This window comes from Somniosus microcephalus, chromosome 2 (assembly GCF_052327205.1).
Source record: "Somniosus microcephalus isolate GS21.2 chromosome 2, FLI_Smic_1.0, whole genome shotgun sequence".
Classification (NCBI taxonomy): domain Eukaryota; kingdom Metazoa; phylum Chordata; class Chondrichthyes; order Squaliformes; family Somniosidae; genus Somniosus; species Somniosus microcephalus.
Window position 1 is genome coordinate 195,223,929 of NC_140988.1, and position 15,437 is coordinate 195,239,365.

General features: G+C 42.8%; 1 protein-coding gene across 3 annotated transcripts in view; it reads left to right on the forward strand.

The window, feature by feature from the left end:
• Positions 1-15,437, forward strand: part of pcdh7b (protocadherin 7b) — a 589,810-nt gene that overhangs the window by 270,888 nt on the left and 303,485 nt on the right. The gene's annotated exons all lie outside the window — the stretch shown is intronic.

Genomic DNA, 15,437 nt, shown 5'->3' on the forward strand with positions numbered 1-15,437 from the left:
ACTTAATGCAGAATTCAAAGTACAGACAGCATAAAACATTTATTAAGCTGAATGCATTTACATTTCTCCATGAAAATAGAATTATTGCTTCCACATCAAGTCAACAATTGCAAGACTGTAAACTTCATTCATAATTCCACAATATTACATTGTGGTAGTGCATTTATTCAAAGTGCTCTTGATCAAGAAACTTATTATTACCTCCTGAAAATTTATTCTTGCAGAATCATCTACACATGCATCTTATACAGCTGTTGAATTGGAAACAGTTTTATTTTAATTTTATTTTTTCTACCTCAATTTTTCCCACCAATTTTCTCTCCCCTTTTCTCTCCTGAAGGCGTTGACTCTATGGTGCAAAATGTTTCTACAGATACTGGTTGTCCTCTGCTGCCTTGCTCATGTGGTCATTATTCATGTGTGACTCTGGACAGCGAGGGGTGACTATCGGACAGCCGACTGATGGAGTGTGCCGGTCAGCCACCTAATCCTGCTGGTGGGAGGCCTATACCATTTTGAGGGCCGGGCCTCATTACCATGCTGCTGGTAAACTGCGGGCGCCCCACTGTAGCTTGCTAGGTCTGGGCCAGTGCAATATTGGGTGGTCCAGACTCTCAAGTGGCAGACAGGATGATAGGTTGTGGGGTTGGGGGGGTGATTGCGGAGGGGCAGCTCAGGGCAACAGAGGCCCACATTATTCTTGTGGAACCTAGAGGACCACTCCTGCTGCTTCTGGCTCCACAAAAATAGTTTTAAATTTATGTTGTGTCTCTTCTGCTGTACTGCCTGGTAAATCAAGGTGAAACGTGAGCGCCGCATGCTCCCTCTCAGTTGTCTGTCAAAATTTCAATCAGGGCCCTGTCATACGACCATGATTTGCATATTAAAAGGGTCTACCCCCAAAACAGGCAGGTGCTTCAGCCGCACAGTGGAAGGCCCCTTTAAGGATGGCAGTGGCTGGCGTGCCATCGTAAATTGGATGGTAAGTCTTTTTCAGCTAAAATCTACCAAGTGTTGGCAGGCTAGTTGACCACATTATCTATTGCAGCCAAGCATAAGTTTGTTCGCACTTGATGAATGCACATGTGCGCTTCCAGCTGGGGTACCTTGATGGCCTTTATCTATTGTTTTATCTGCCCTTTCAATTGTGGTGCTGCCTTATAACTTTCTCTTTAGCTTTTATTGTTCTATCAAATGTGATTTAAGCTGAGTTGTTAAATAAATATTTAAAGGTTATTCATTACCAGAGGAAAAGAATTCTAACATTAACAACTGACCTGTGTTGGGGAACTATCTGAGTATACTATAGCTAGATTACCCAAGGATTTCTGGAAAATGTATGGTATATGCTGCATTAACATTGGAAGTCCTTTTCCTGGCCTTCACAAAAAGCACTGCTGTTGAAATGAAGTTCAAGTCACTGTTTGGCCAACAGGATATTTTTTTGCTGTGTAAGAGAACTGATCTGAGTAATCATTTATGCCCTTGTTTAAAGATATATTGACTCGAAAGAAAGTTAAATCAGTCAGAATGTCAGGAGACAAGCATCTATGCTGTGCATAAACAAGGCAGATTGCATTTGTCAGCAGTTACTGAAACTCTGTGGTCAGACCTTGCATTAAGCTGAGCATTAGGATTAATTACTTGAAATAAAAATGAACAATTCTGCTACTGCTGTTGTCTTGCACTCAGATACATATTTCATTATTATGGAAATACCAGAGACTTTATTTTATTATGTACGTGCCAGTTGCTTTGTAGAGGGAAAATGCCCTTCCCCCTAAAAAACTATTTTCCTCTATTTGCAGAGCTCCTCTGTAAGCTGCGCATTATTCTTTAGGGGACAAAAAGTTATTTTCTGAACATAGAAAGCTGGCATAGTCAATGCTATTTATAATCCTCTTCTACCTCTTTACCCCAGTGGCCTCTGCAGCAGATGTTTTAGTCACCTTAGCCTGGAACTTATGCTACATGATATATACAGACACTTAACTCATTTGAATCAAATTCCTTTGCCCACTATTTTAAATGGAGGAGCTAACCCAGTTAAAATGAAACACTGAATGAAATGTTTTAACGTCTCTTCTGAAGTAGTGGACAGAGGAATTTAATATAAAAGTGTTGCTTGCACATTAAAATCACACATCATAATTTCCATGCTATTATTTCCTCTGCCATATCGTATTTCAGCCTTTGCCTAATGTTTTACCAGACTATTTTCTATTATTTTATCAAATAAGCTGGCTGACATGCCAATTTGCTAGTCAGTTTTGTTCGGTCTCAATCAGCCTCGTACAGTAAATGGAATGCATTGCAGTAGCAGAGAATTGCACCTCAGGGTAAAATATAAACGGTGACTCTTAAAATCTAAATCTCATTTCCATCAAATAATATATGGAGGAAAAAGGGGTGGGGTCCATTGAGCATGTTCCATTCACCTTCATAATTTACTAATGACCAACTGAAGAAAAGGCTATAGAATTCTGAAACATACGGCTGAAAATTCAGTAGCCTTAGCGCCTCATTTGAGGCGCTAGAGGGCCTTGCGCCGGAGTTATGGCCAGTAGTGAAATTCCCTGGGGCCCTAAATCGGCATTGCTCCGGTAGCGCTGCGCCGGCACCGATGACGTCATCGGTGTGCGCAGCGTCCCGGTTGCCGTGGTAACCCGCCCGAACTCCGAAATTGAGTTGCGGCCGCCTCGCCCGTGGCAGCCGCAACCAGCGTTTTGTCAGAGGTGCCTTACTGCAGTTAGCGCCGGCGCATTAAAGGCCCCGCGGCGGCCGGCCGCTTTCCCGCCGGCCGCCTGCCCGCAGCTCCCTCCCCGGACTTCTCTCTCCCCCCCCCCCCCCCCCCGGAACAGATGCAAGCCCGGCACTTGTCCGAGGTGCCGGGCTCATTTTTAAGCAGATTTGCGCGGGCCGCGGCCGGGTGCAGGCAGCTCCTCCTTAACGGAAGGAGGAGGCCTGCACTTCCCCAGCCTGCCGCACCGCATCGGGTGCCGCATCGCTGGAATTGCGGCGCGAAACGGCAGTTAGCGCCCTTTTCCAGGCGCTAAGACCCTTCAGTAGCGCCGGCAGCCGTTTGGGCGCGGCGCCACTGAATTTTTGGCGCGCGCAGGGGACTTAGCGCCGGCACTAATTTTCGGCGCTAAAGCCCTGGCTAAGCCAAAACCCAATTTCTAGGCCATTGAATTTTATGCATTTGTTAATCTCTCAGCGCCTGCTACTCACGCAGCCTGTATCAACCTTGCAGATGTTTGTTGCAAATTTTTCAAGCTAGTTTACAGAATAACATTTCTCCCTGTCAGCAAAACTAAGAACAGGATATTACTTTGAGTCCAGATATCTGAGTCCCGAGAAATATTGTTCCTAATTTAGATGACGTTATGTGACCGAGTACAGAATTTCATCTATTTTTGGGAGGCAAAGTTGCTAAAATGACATTGTTACTTTATAGCCTGTCACCTTGTGTATGCAAATAGCAGAATTAGAAATGCTGAGACCTGTGTTTAAAGCACATAAACTAGACTTTGTAATCATGTAAGTGACTTTCCCTTTCGAGCCAGGCAACTATTATTGAAAATGAGACTGGATCTCACCACTTATATATCTACCTGAAACTGTTTGGAAGTTGGAGGAAGCAATATTCTCCTTCTTATTCTTGATAATCACCAACATTTCCTTTTGGGCCAGTTGTACTGCAGAATTTGTGTTGTTTCAACACAGTTTTGACATTGCACCAACACAGAATCTGTAATAAATGTGTTGCAAGGACTGATTTAATAGAAGTATTGCAAGAGCTCCTCGAGCAGCTTGTCTCATGACATTTCACCTACACAACCAATGCAAAACAAAAACTTCCAGACAGTTTTTTGACCACTTTAAAATTTTTAATGCCAGCAAAAGGGCTGACAAGACATTCTGTCTAAATGCATATGCACATGCGGAGCTCATCTTTGTTTCAACAGACAACATTGCAAACAGGGGAACTATTACTCAGTGCTACCCACTGTACTCAAAGAAAGTAATGATATCAAACTGGTACCTGCAGTTTAATTGCAGTATCAGTTGACTCCATGAAGAGAGTAACATTGACTCTCCTATAGCTCATGAGAACTGAACACCTAACGGATTACACTGTAGAAGCTTCCTTCGCCTGTACTGAGAAGCAGGTAAGAGGTATGATTATAGAATGGTAATTTTTTTGCTTACCCATCACCAGGCAGCACGGTGGCATAGTGGTTAGCACTGTTGCCTCACAGCGCCAGGGACCCGGGTTCGAATCTGGCCTCGGGTGACTGTCTGTGTGGAGTTTGCACATTCTCCCCGTGTTTGCGTGGGTTTCCTCCGGGTGCTCCGGTTTCCTCCCACAGTACAAAGATGTGCGGGTTAGGTTGATTGGCTATGATAAATTGACCCTTAGTGTTAGGGGGATTAAATACGTGGGGTTACGGGGTTAGAGTGGGATATGTGTTGGTGTAGGGGTTATGGGGATCGGGTGGGATATGTGTCAGTGCAGGCTCGATGGGCCGAAATGGCCTCTATCTGCACTGTGGGGTTTCTGTGATTCTGTGAAAGAGCCAAAGATCAAATTCTATCTTCTGACATTAAGGTACCAAACAGAATGTCTGCATTGAAGATTTGAGTTTTTTGATCAATGCAATTGAGTGTTTAAGGCCAAATTATGCAAAATAATGTTTTAGATGCAGTCATAATCTGGATAAACGAACAATGAAAATCTGGCTCTTTCAAAAAGAGCTGTGAGTTTTATTGTAGTCAACACATTGTGGGGGTAATTTTGACTTTGTACGAGTGTAAAAACATGTGATAGCGAATCAGAATTGTTAAAGTCAATGGAAATAAAAATTGGTAAAGATGTAAAACAGGCAGCCGGATTCGGTATCACCCATTTTATACTATCGCACAACATCAAAATGACCCCTTGTATGTGTGTATGCATGGGGTTGGAGGGGAGGCACTTGGACTTTCCACTACAAATTTGGATGATTCCAATGGATGCTCTGTGTTGTGTTTTTGCATTTGCTTTATTACCTTCCCTTTCTCTACCTCGAATAAGGCACAGGAATCAGCTAAGTGTAGGTATAAGCATCAACTTTTATTCACCACCAAAGTCATTTCATCCAGTCAGTCAAAATATGAAACTAACTTGCATCTTTCCTCCTTCACCAAACACCTCTACAATAGTAATCAAAGAGCTCCTGCTCATATACTGTGCCTAAAGTCAGGACTTTTTAATCTAGACCAATCCTCCTTACTTGAACAGTACAGGTAGACTATCCTTTATCCGCACTTCCGAAAACCGAAAACCTCTAAAAACCGAAAGTTTTTTCGTGGAGCGTAAGTCGTGCGCACGATATGACCCGAGTGGCGCCAAACATGACAGGAGTGGTCCAGGAGCTCTGCCTTTCCCTGTGAGCAGGGCAGAGGGTCACAGAGTTCCCTCCTGGGTAGGAGATTGCAGGCTGAGCCGGGCAGTGTGAAGGAGGTACCGGGAGAGTGAACCCAACAATACAGCGGCCCGTCCGATAGCTGCAGCGGCCCATCCGATAGTCTTTTCTTCCCCCCCCCACGACCTGATTTGCGGGCCAGCTTAGTGTAGGAGTCAGCCGATATCCGGCTTTCCCACAACTGGCGGCGGCAGTCGAGCCCCAGACCCCCGCTAAGTCAAGGAATTCAGATACGGAGCAGGGGGAGCCGGAGACCTCGATCTAACGGCTGAAATCAGCAGCCGTTTTGTTAGGTTTTTTTTCTTCCCCTAGCATTTTGTTAAACACTCAGGCTGTGGAAAGAGTCTCTGTAGTTTAGCAACAGCTTCAGAGACGCTGCCAAGGCAGGGCCCGAGTGTTTCCAAGCTGTTGCTAAGCAACAGTGTTTGTTGTCAGATACGGAGATGAAAACCTTTTGAAATCCGAAAAATTCCGAAAATCAAAACACAGCTGATCCCAAGGTTTTCGGATAAAGGATAGTCTACCTGTAGTGCAATCTTTCCAGGAATTCCTTCCTTCAAGTTACCCCTTTTTCTGTTGTTCTTGAATTCACATCCACAGGTACGCAGAAATAAAAGGGTTCAACCCCTCTAAAGCCTTCAGGATATATCGCACAATAAACAAGCAGTACAAAATTTCAGATACAAAGACTGGAATTTTGCCGGTCCTCAGAGTGCAGGATTGGAGGCGGGACCGCTGTCAAAATCGCAAAGATTGACAGCGGGCAGGAAACCCATTGTCAACCCGCCTCCAATCAGTCTTCCCAAGTGTCGGGTCCCTGATTTGCACATGGACCCGACACCTAGCAGTGGGAAGAGGATCATAGCAACTTACCTGGCTGTTAACAGGTACTTGATAATTGGTAACAGGCTCTTTTTCAATTTTGGCGCTTCTGCCTCAGGTTCCCTGACATCCGGACACCACGCCAGGTAAGCGTGGCATGTCGTGAGCCTGCTGTAATGTTTCTGAATTGATGACAGCTGCAGAAGTGGTGTGAATGATCCAATGGTGCATGGTGAGTTTCAGAGGAAACAAAATGTTGGGAAATCATTTTTAATACATTTACACTTTTTTTGTAGGTAACAAGTTTTGAATTGGCTGTCTAGTCCCACCTCATTGGGAGAACCTCTCTCACCAGTGACAGATCGCTTCTGTAACCTCACCTGCAGCTGCCATCTGTTCCAGCCTATGGAGGGAGTCACTGGAGAGCCTGAGTGCAAGAGCTCACCTTTGTACAGTGATTGTCAGTGTTTGCAGCTCCTCAATGCTGTCAAACACTGAGAAATGAGCTGTCAAAGAAAAATTGTGCGTAGTCCCTTTAAGAAAACCAGCAGATGACGTGTCATCAAATTACATCATCTGACCGGCGATTCCTCTTAATTGGCAGGCTTAACAAGGCCAATCAATGTAAAATCACGTCCATGGGCCGGTTGTAATTGGGGGCAGGACTGGAAGCTGGAAACCAGCTGACCTGCTCCCAAGTTGCATCCATTTGCAAAATCGCGGCCAAAGTTTCACTTGTCATATATGTCACCGATCAAAGCTGCTGACAGCTCCTCTTGGTTTGCTCCAGGTAATGGAGTAAAAGAGAAAGGCAGCTATTTGAGCTTTAACCTGGCAGGAATATAGTGAGAAATAAGGAAAAATCAGATTCAGCTAAGCATACTGCAAAAATGATCTTATAAGAAGCAAATTGGAGTGACTGCTAGCTATAACTAGCGAAAGGAAATGGTTAACTTGCAGGTTAATTGGTATAAATACCATAGATATTATCCAATGATTCTTCCTCTCCTCTATGGAGGTTTACTGCTGACCTCTATGGAAAGAAAAGTCTACATAGTATTGTGAAAAAAATCAATATGCTGGATAATGGAGGATTGGAAGAGAACAACAAAACGATTACATTTTACTTTTAAGATCTTCACTATCCTTTTAGCCTACTCCTAAAAGAGGTAGAAGTGAAAAAACACACGGCTATTAGCTAACTAAAATGATGCTCTACAAGAATGAGGAAAGTAACAATGAACTCTGCCCTTAAAACAAGGCTTGGTCACAAACCATTTGGTGCAGAGCACGGGCAATAAGAACATAAGAAATAGGAGCAGGAGTGGGCCATACGGTCCCTCGAGCCTGCTCTTCCATTCAATAAGATCATGGCTAATTTTCTACCTCAACTCCACTTTCCCACCCTATCCCCATATCCCTTGATTCACTAGTGTCCAAAAATGTATCGATCTCAGTCTTGAATATACTCAACGACTGAGCATCCACAGGAGAATTCCAAAGACTCTCAACCTTCTGAGTGAAGAAATTTCTCCTCATCTCAGTCCTCAATGGCCGACCCTTTTACCTGAGACTATGCTCCCTAGTTCTAGACTCTCCAGCCAGGGGAAACAGCCTCTCAGCATCTACCCTGTCAAGCCCTCTAAGAATTTTATATATTTCAATGAGATCACCTCTCATTCTTCTAAACTCCAGAGAATATAGAAAGGCCCATTCTACTCAATCTCTCCTCATAGGGCAACACGCCCATCCCAGGAACAACTGGCCTGCTGGAGACTCAATATTATATGCAAAATGAAGCATTTGTAATCCGCTTCATAAGCAGTAAATGAAAAGTACAATATTTAATCTGCACAAAACCAATTGCTAATGATATTGTTAAAACAAGATTGCTATTGCTTTGTAATATCTTGTTACCACAACCACAAATTGCTTTATTTAAGTATAATTAATTTGGGCAGTGCAATTTACATTCTTTTAAATGTAGTCCAATGAGTTATTTGTCTTTTCATTTGTTTATTTATTGGTGATATTTAATTAAGTACTAATTTAAGTACCACATCACCTTAATAATAAAAAAATGTTTCTGTTCTCTTTATTACCCAGGCAGTACACTGCATCATTTAAAAATCATCACCAGTGCATCCTTCACAAAATAAATAAATAAATTCTACATCAACAAGCTGTTAAAACATCTTGTTAAATGGTGTCCTTCCTTGAATCTATACTACAATTATTATATTTCACAATAGGTGTAAACATAAGTCATACTTTTGTGTCTAAAAAAAGCAAGCTGAAAATACAGCTAATTGATGAGCAAACTTGCTTCAATTCATTTCAAGTTTGAACTGAACCAAACTCTCCGAATCCACCTCAGGTTTTCAAACACACTACCTGGTTCATCCCCATTACAAATGTTCTTACAACTGAAATTTATTAACTTGATAGCACAATGATAGGCTCTGCTTTTAGTTTCCTGTTGGGGCCTATTCCAATGTTTTGCCAAAACAATATTCTCAGAAACTAGACTGTTTATTTTCTTTAATAGATTATTTTGCCCGAAGCAGTAAATATAAGAACATGTTTTGTACAAATGACAAGTTTTTAGTTCCTGCCGTACCTCATTTTGATGTTTTCTATCAAGCCACAAAATAATAGCTCTGCCAGCTGCCACTGGCAAGCTAGTTTCTCCTGTTTCTAAGCTCAGGTTAAAAATTGAATTCCCATGTTTAGCAGCCCAAATTTCAAGTGATTGCAACTGAATATGTTTTTAACCCCTCACCATGATACTTGTATTATCTATAATGTTAACAGTTCAGATTGGAAATTTGATTGGTGTGGCTGACATTAAATATTAGCATATGGACATGGCAATTTGTCCAGATGGGAAGTTACAGAGACATATGTTCCTTTAAAAGACTTTTACAGACACACATTACTTCCCCTTCTTGTAACATGTAATAGCATTCCTACATCTTTATTTCTTTTGTGCCATCAGCAGTATTGCTTATCATGGTACTGTTACGTGTATGACAAAAAACCAATTTTAATTCAGTACAGAAAATAAGTTGTAGCCCATAAGTTTCTCATTTTATTGTTTAATAGAGATTTGTAAGTTTTGATTCATACCTTTGATAATTTTCTGACTTTTTCTTACTAAGTCTAGTTTTAAAATGTATTTACATTTTTGGAAGGCCACCCCTGTAACCATTAGTCATGACCTTGATTCCACAATGGACCAAGTTTTGCCAATAGTTCCTTAGAAGTTCCAGACATAAAGAGACGATTAAAGCCACATTTCAAATAACAAGCCTTAAACAAACAAGTGTAGCACTGGCCTTCCTTCTCACGGTCAGTGTCGCCATTATGAAACCACAGTATCAGAGGTGAACTTGAAAAGTCAGTACATTTTTGGGACCAAACAATTAGACATATCATGAAATGTAATGGCCCAGAAATCCGGGTTGGGGGCTTCCCGCGGGTGCAGGCCCCCGACCTGCACTTACCTACCGCGCCGGCCGTTGAGCTGTGGGCCCCTGTGGAATTGCGATCCTGGGCCTCCTCCAACTGCCGGCGCACAGTGCTTGCGTATCCCAGGGGCGCAGTTAGTTCGATGCGTCCCCTAGGATCACGTGGGCCATGGAGAGCCAATGGTAGCAGGGAATGCTTCATTAATAAGTTTGACAGACCTGTCAAACCTATAAATACTAAAAGCCCCAAAACATCACTAAATCTTCAAATAAATTTCAAAAAAACATCACATTTTTAAAATAAACTATAAATTACATGAAATAACTATTTTAAACAATAATTTAAATTTTTGAAAAAAATAATTTTATTTTCTAACTGGGCTAAAAATAAACATACCTTTCTTTAAAGTATATAAAAATAATAAACCTGTGGAAAAAATGTTTTAATTTTAATTAATTCACCACTTACCTTGACTGCTTTTTACATGTCTAACTTCTGGAGACTTACCCTCCCGGGAAAACCTGCAAAAAAAACGTAAGTTCGATACGCACGCGCAGCCTCTCCTGCGCACGCGTTCCATCTCTTAACCCCTTCTTTCAGGGGAACGGAAGTGCCGGTTTCCCGCGCATGCGCAGTGCATGCATGAAACCAGCACTTCCATTGGGCTTACGGGTGAGTACCCCATGCGTACTCACCCGTGGAGACCCGAATTTCTGGGCCAATGTAAGGCAAAAGCACTTTGGGCAAAGTATTGTGTGAAATGTTCACTTACGGGTTTTATTTCAGGGTTTGAGTTTAGATATCTACAATCTACCCCTAGTTCTTAGCTGTGATGGAAGAAAATGAAGTTTCCTCTTTCTCCCAAGCTACCTAGTAATACCATACCCTGTCCTCACTTAACTCCCATTGCACCAAATTTTGTGTGGTCCATTATAAATTGTACATATTTTATTGAATGGATTAGAGTTGATGAGTCGGTGGTCCTTTCTCATTCCACGCCATCTGGAGTTCTTGCATTAACCAAGAACCTAATGAATCTACTGGAGAGGATTGCCTGAAATAATTTCAGATTTTTGGGGGAGAAAATTACATCATAAAGGAGACAGTGCCAATACACAACATTTTAGATGCTCCAACTCCAAATACAAACAGATTGCTACCAGTTAATTTATAGAGCAAGCATACGACACTTTCATAGTATAAAAGTTACATTGTTATTCACATAAAAGGACAAGAAGGTTCAGTCCCAGGCTAAAATTGAACAAGCTGCACAAGAAGGAACCTTCCAAGATGTTCACCTCCCTCAAAGTTAAAAAGATGATGAGCCAAAGATTATAACATTTATGATAATGTAATTGTGTGAATTATTTTTATATCATTATCAGAGATTGCTGTAGGTTTATTTGCTTTTGTTTGGCTGAAAGTTAGAATTGATAGTGGGTTTGGTCTAATTTCAGTGACTTGTATTGTTGTGAAATGTCTGTCATAGCTGCTCGTTTATACTTCAAGGGATTGCATAACTAATTCCTATTTAGATAATTATTTAACAAGGATACACACCAAGGAAGGAGGCAGGGAAACAAGACACATAAAGGGCTGGATTTTACCTTTCAGTGCGGCCTAGGGGCGGGACTGCTGTCTTCTGGGGTCTAGTCCTGCCCCCAGTGACGTCCGATGCACAGACGCTATTTTCCCTTGATTGGCCTTGTTAAGCCTGCCCTGCAGGCTTGCCGGCCAGTTAAGGGAAAACCGGTGTCAGATGACATCAGTTGATGATGCTTCATCTGCCGGTTTTCTTAAACGGACATGTAGCATTTATTTTTGAAAGATGATTTGTCAATGTTTGACAGCATTGAGGTGCTGTCAGACACTGACAGATCACTGTACAAAGGTGAGCCCTTGCACCCAGGCTCTCCAGTGACTCCCTCCTTAGGCTAAAACAGATGGCAGCTGCAGTTGAGATTACAGAAGCAATCTGTCACTGGTGAGAGGTGGGACTACACAAACACTTCAAAACGTGTTACCTACAGAAAAGTCTAAATACATTAAAAATGATTTTCCCAACATTTTCTTATCTCTGAAACTCACCAGTGTACCATTGGATCCTTCGCACCACTTGTGCAGCTGTCATCAATGAAGAAACATTACAGCAGACTCACGACACGGCACACTTATCCTGGCGTGGTGTCCGGACGTTGGGAAGCCCGCTGTAGACCTGTCAAAATTGGAAAAAGCCTCTTAACTGACTGTTACCTACCTGTTAACAAGCAGTTAAGTGCCTATAATCCTCTTCCCAACGCTAGGTGTCGGACCCATGCGCAATTCGGGGACCCAACACCCAGGAAGATTGTGTGGAGGCAGCTTGACAGCGGGTTCGGGACCCGCTGTCAATCTTTGCAATTTTACCGGATGTCCTGCCTCCAAACCCGCCCCCTGAGCGCCAGCAAAATTCCCTCCAAAATGTCTGTAGTAGTAAAAAAGCATTATTTCAAACAAAGGTGAGGAACCACTATACATAATAGCCCTCATGTTTTAGCATACCTGTGATATGTTTTAGGGCACAGATTCAAGCTAAGCTCTACTACGGTTGCTGCTGCTACATCAGCCTTACAGTCACAGCATACAGACAACATCAAGAAGCCATTTTTCTGCTCAGATCCAGTAAAGCGCTTGGAAGGTCAGACTAACCTTGAAATCCAAAACTCCAACTTGGAACTTAAATTTAGTACTACATAAGCTGATACACCTTCTGTTTGACCTAAGGGCATGAAGTTCCTCATCTAAAAATCTAGCTTGTGCCCTTGGTACCTGCTAGAAGGAGAAGGGCACACACTCTTTATTCTTTGACCAATTCTACCTTATGTGGAATAAGGGTAGGACAGTCTTTCACCTGCATGCAAAATTCTTGATGGCTGTAGTTTTTGAGTTTATCTGACTCTTTGTAGAGAGGTCGAAGACCATCCTAGTGGCTTCTTAGCTATTTTTGATACTTCAGTTAAACAAGACTATGGTTAACAAAGAACACCTCACTGACAAAAACTTCCACCATGCTTTACTGCCAGTTGTTAGTTTGTAAGATAATTTCTACTGTGTACGAAGACCCTGATTTTAACTCTGGGCTGGTTTTGGGCAAGTGTGTAGTGCAGTGTGAGTGTGAAACTCAGCCACTGCAGAAGATTTGAGACCTGAGCTATTTTAACTTCCTGGCCTCATTTTAACGTGACTGATGAGTTTCCCATGCGATTTGCTGAGCTACGAGAAACCTGCTGACTTTCAGGGTGCAGTTTCCGGCAGGCCTGCAGAAGCCTATTTAAAGTGGGAATGTACCTCTTAAATGGAGATTGCATCCCCATTTGGCTGGTTGAATGGTGGAAGAATAAACAACTGTAAAATAAGGCAAGCTCCAAAATTCTCTGAAGCCTCCCTTGAGGTCCTCATAGAAGAAGTGAAGGCAAGGAGGAAAGTTTTGTTTCTGGTCAGAGGAGGATCCCCAAACATGATGTTCACCAGGCCCGTAGAGAAATTGCAGAGATTTTCAGCTCCAGGAGCATCACCCCCGGGACCTGGATACAGTGTAAGATGCACTTCAATGATCTCGCAAGAAGGAAAGGGTGAGTAAAGCTCTTCATTTCTCCATATTTGGCATTATCACATGGCCACAATAATTTCCCCTCCTTCTCAGCACTTTGAACAATTCCTTAAAACTCCACAGCATGTGGTGGAACCCCAACTTTTGGATTTTCCGGTCGAAACTCCTCCCCCTCCACCTTTGCAATCCGCCCTTGTCAAGATCAGCGCCATTGTGTTTGGAATTAAAAGCATCATCTTCATGACATATTGGACTTCGGTCTATAATCTCTTTTCATTATGGTTTGTAAGGCATAGTCAGAATACTATTGATATAGCCAATGCTATTGGCTGAATGGTTTCAGTGTTCTTTAATGCAGAATCAAGGGAGTGGTGAAGGGGATAACAAGGATTGGAAATACAGAGGAGTTTTTCATCACCTTTCCGGTAAGGGGATTGAGCAGGTCACTGAAAGTGCTGCTCTACCAACTGCTCCCTGCTCTCTCTAACTGCAATACTTTGTGCTGGCCCTCCTTGTGGTTCTCTCTCACCTTCTTCCAATTCTTCCTCAATTAATGATGCCTCGTGTTGCTGTACCTCCTCAAACTCCAGTCCTCTCTGTATTGCCAGGCTGTGCAGAATGCAGAAAACTATAATATTGCAGCCCACTTTGTCTGAGCCATATTGTAGGAAGCCACCAGAGTGACAAGGGCATTGGATTCTTTGATTCAATGTGGCAATGGTATGCTTCATGATGTTCCTGTTGGACCCATGGCTCTGATTGTATCTAAGCTGTGCAGGCATGGTGGGATAACAGAGGAGTGTCATCAGCCATGACTGTAGGGCATATCCCTTGGTCCCTAGCAGCCATCCTCTGAAGTTCCTGGATGGATGGAAAAGTGTGGGATGGATGAGTGCTGCAAGGTGAAGGTGTCATGATAGCGAAACTGCTTCACACTTGCATTATCCATCTGCTGTGATCACACATCTGTTGAGCATTAATGGAGTGGAAACCCTTCCTGTTCACAGAAGCTCCAGGATCTTCTTCTGATGCCCTAAAAGCTACATGAATTCAGTTTATTATGCCACAACACAAGAGAAGCCAGCCACTGTGGCAAATATCAGAGCTCTCTTATTCTGGCTTATTGTGTCCATTATTTTGCTCTGGCAAGGAGGGCATTGGTGACCTGCATGATGCAGATGTGCACTGTCCCCTGATGATCCCTGCAGCAGACTGGAAGGAGCTTGAGGAGAAAAAATTAAGGGCAGTGGTGACTTTGACACTCACTGGAATAATATGGCCTCTGGGTCCAGCAGGTAGCAAGTCTTGTTGCAGGATGCTGCAAAGATCAGCATTAACCACCTGGAGAAGAACAGCTTCTTAATACAGTGCACCTCAGAGATATCCAGGAAAGTGACACTTGGCCTAAAGATCCTGTTGGCTAAGTGGGGCCTTCTGTGAATTCAACCCCTCATTTGCAGTATTCTAACAAGCTCATCTGCTGCTTGTTTTGATTGTTGAGATTGCTGTTTCTCCTGTTGCTGCTCCTCCTTCTCCAACTGCTCCTCCAATCAAAGCAATGAAGCAAAATTGGCACCCATGATGGGCTGTGACTACGTAATTAGGGTGAGTAATGCAGGAAATAATCAGAAAGAAGCAATCTGCATGCTCAAAAATGCCTAGGAAATCTACTAAGCACTGTAGTACACAGATCCCTATGATCTGAGTGCCTGCAGCTGAATGCTCCTTTAAATCTAGGTTCCAGTCATGTTAGCCAGTTTGCAAAGCCAATCTTGAAAGGTTTTACTTAGTGGTTTATCACTGGGTGGGATTTCTGACCTTTCCGGGTAAAATTGTGTCCGGGTCTTAATAACATCATAGGACTCCGATTTGCATGTAATAATGAAGCACCCACCTGTTCCCAGCAAGTGCATTTCCCACCAGTCAGCTCCCAAGTTAAAATGGCCGTCGGCGGGTTTCTGGCAGGAACGGGGCAGTAAGTTGGCTTTTTTTGTATTTTAACCCTTCACCCGTACCATTCCTGCTGGTCAGGTTGGGTTAAAATTAGGGCCTTAAATATTCAAAATTATAATTGCACAAGTAAGAAT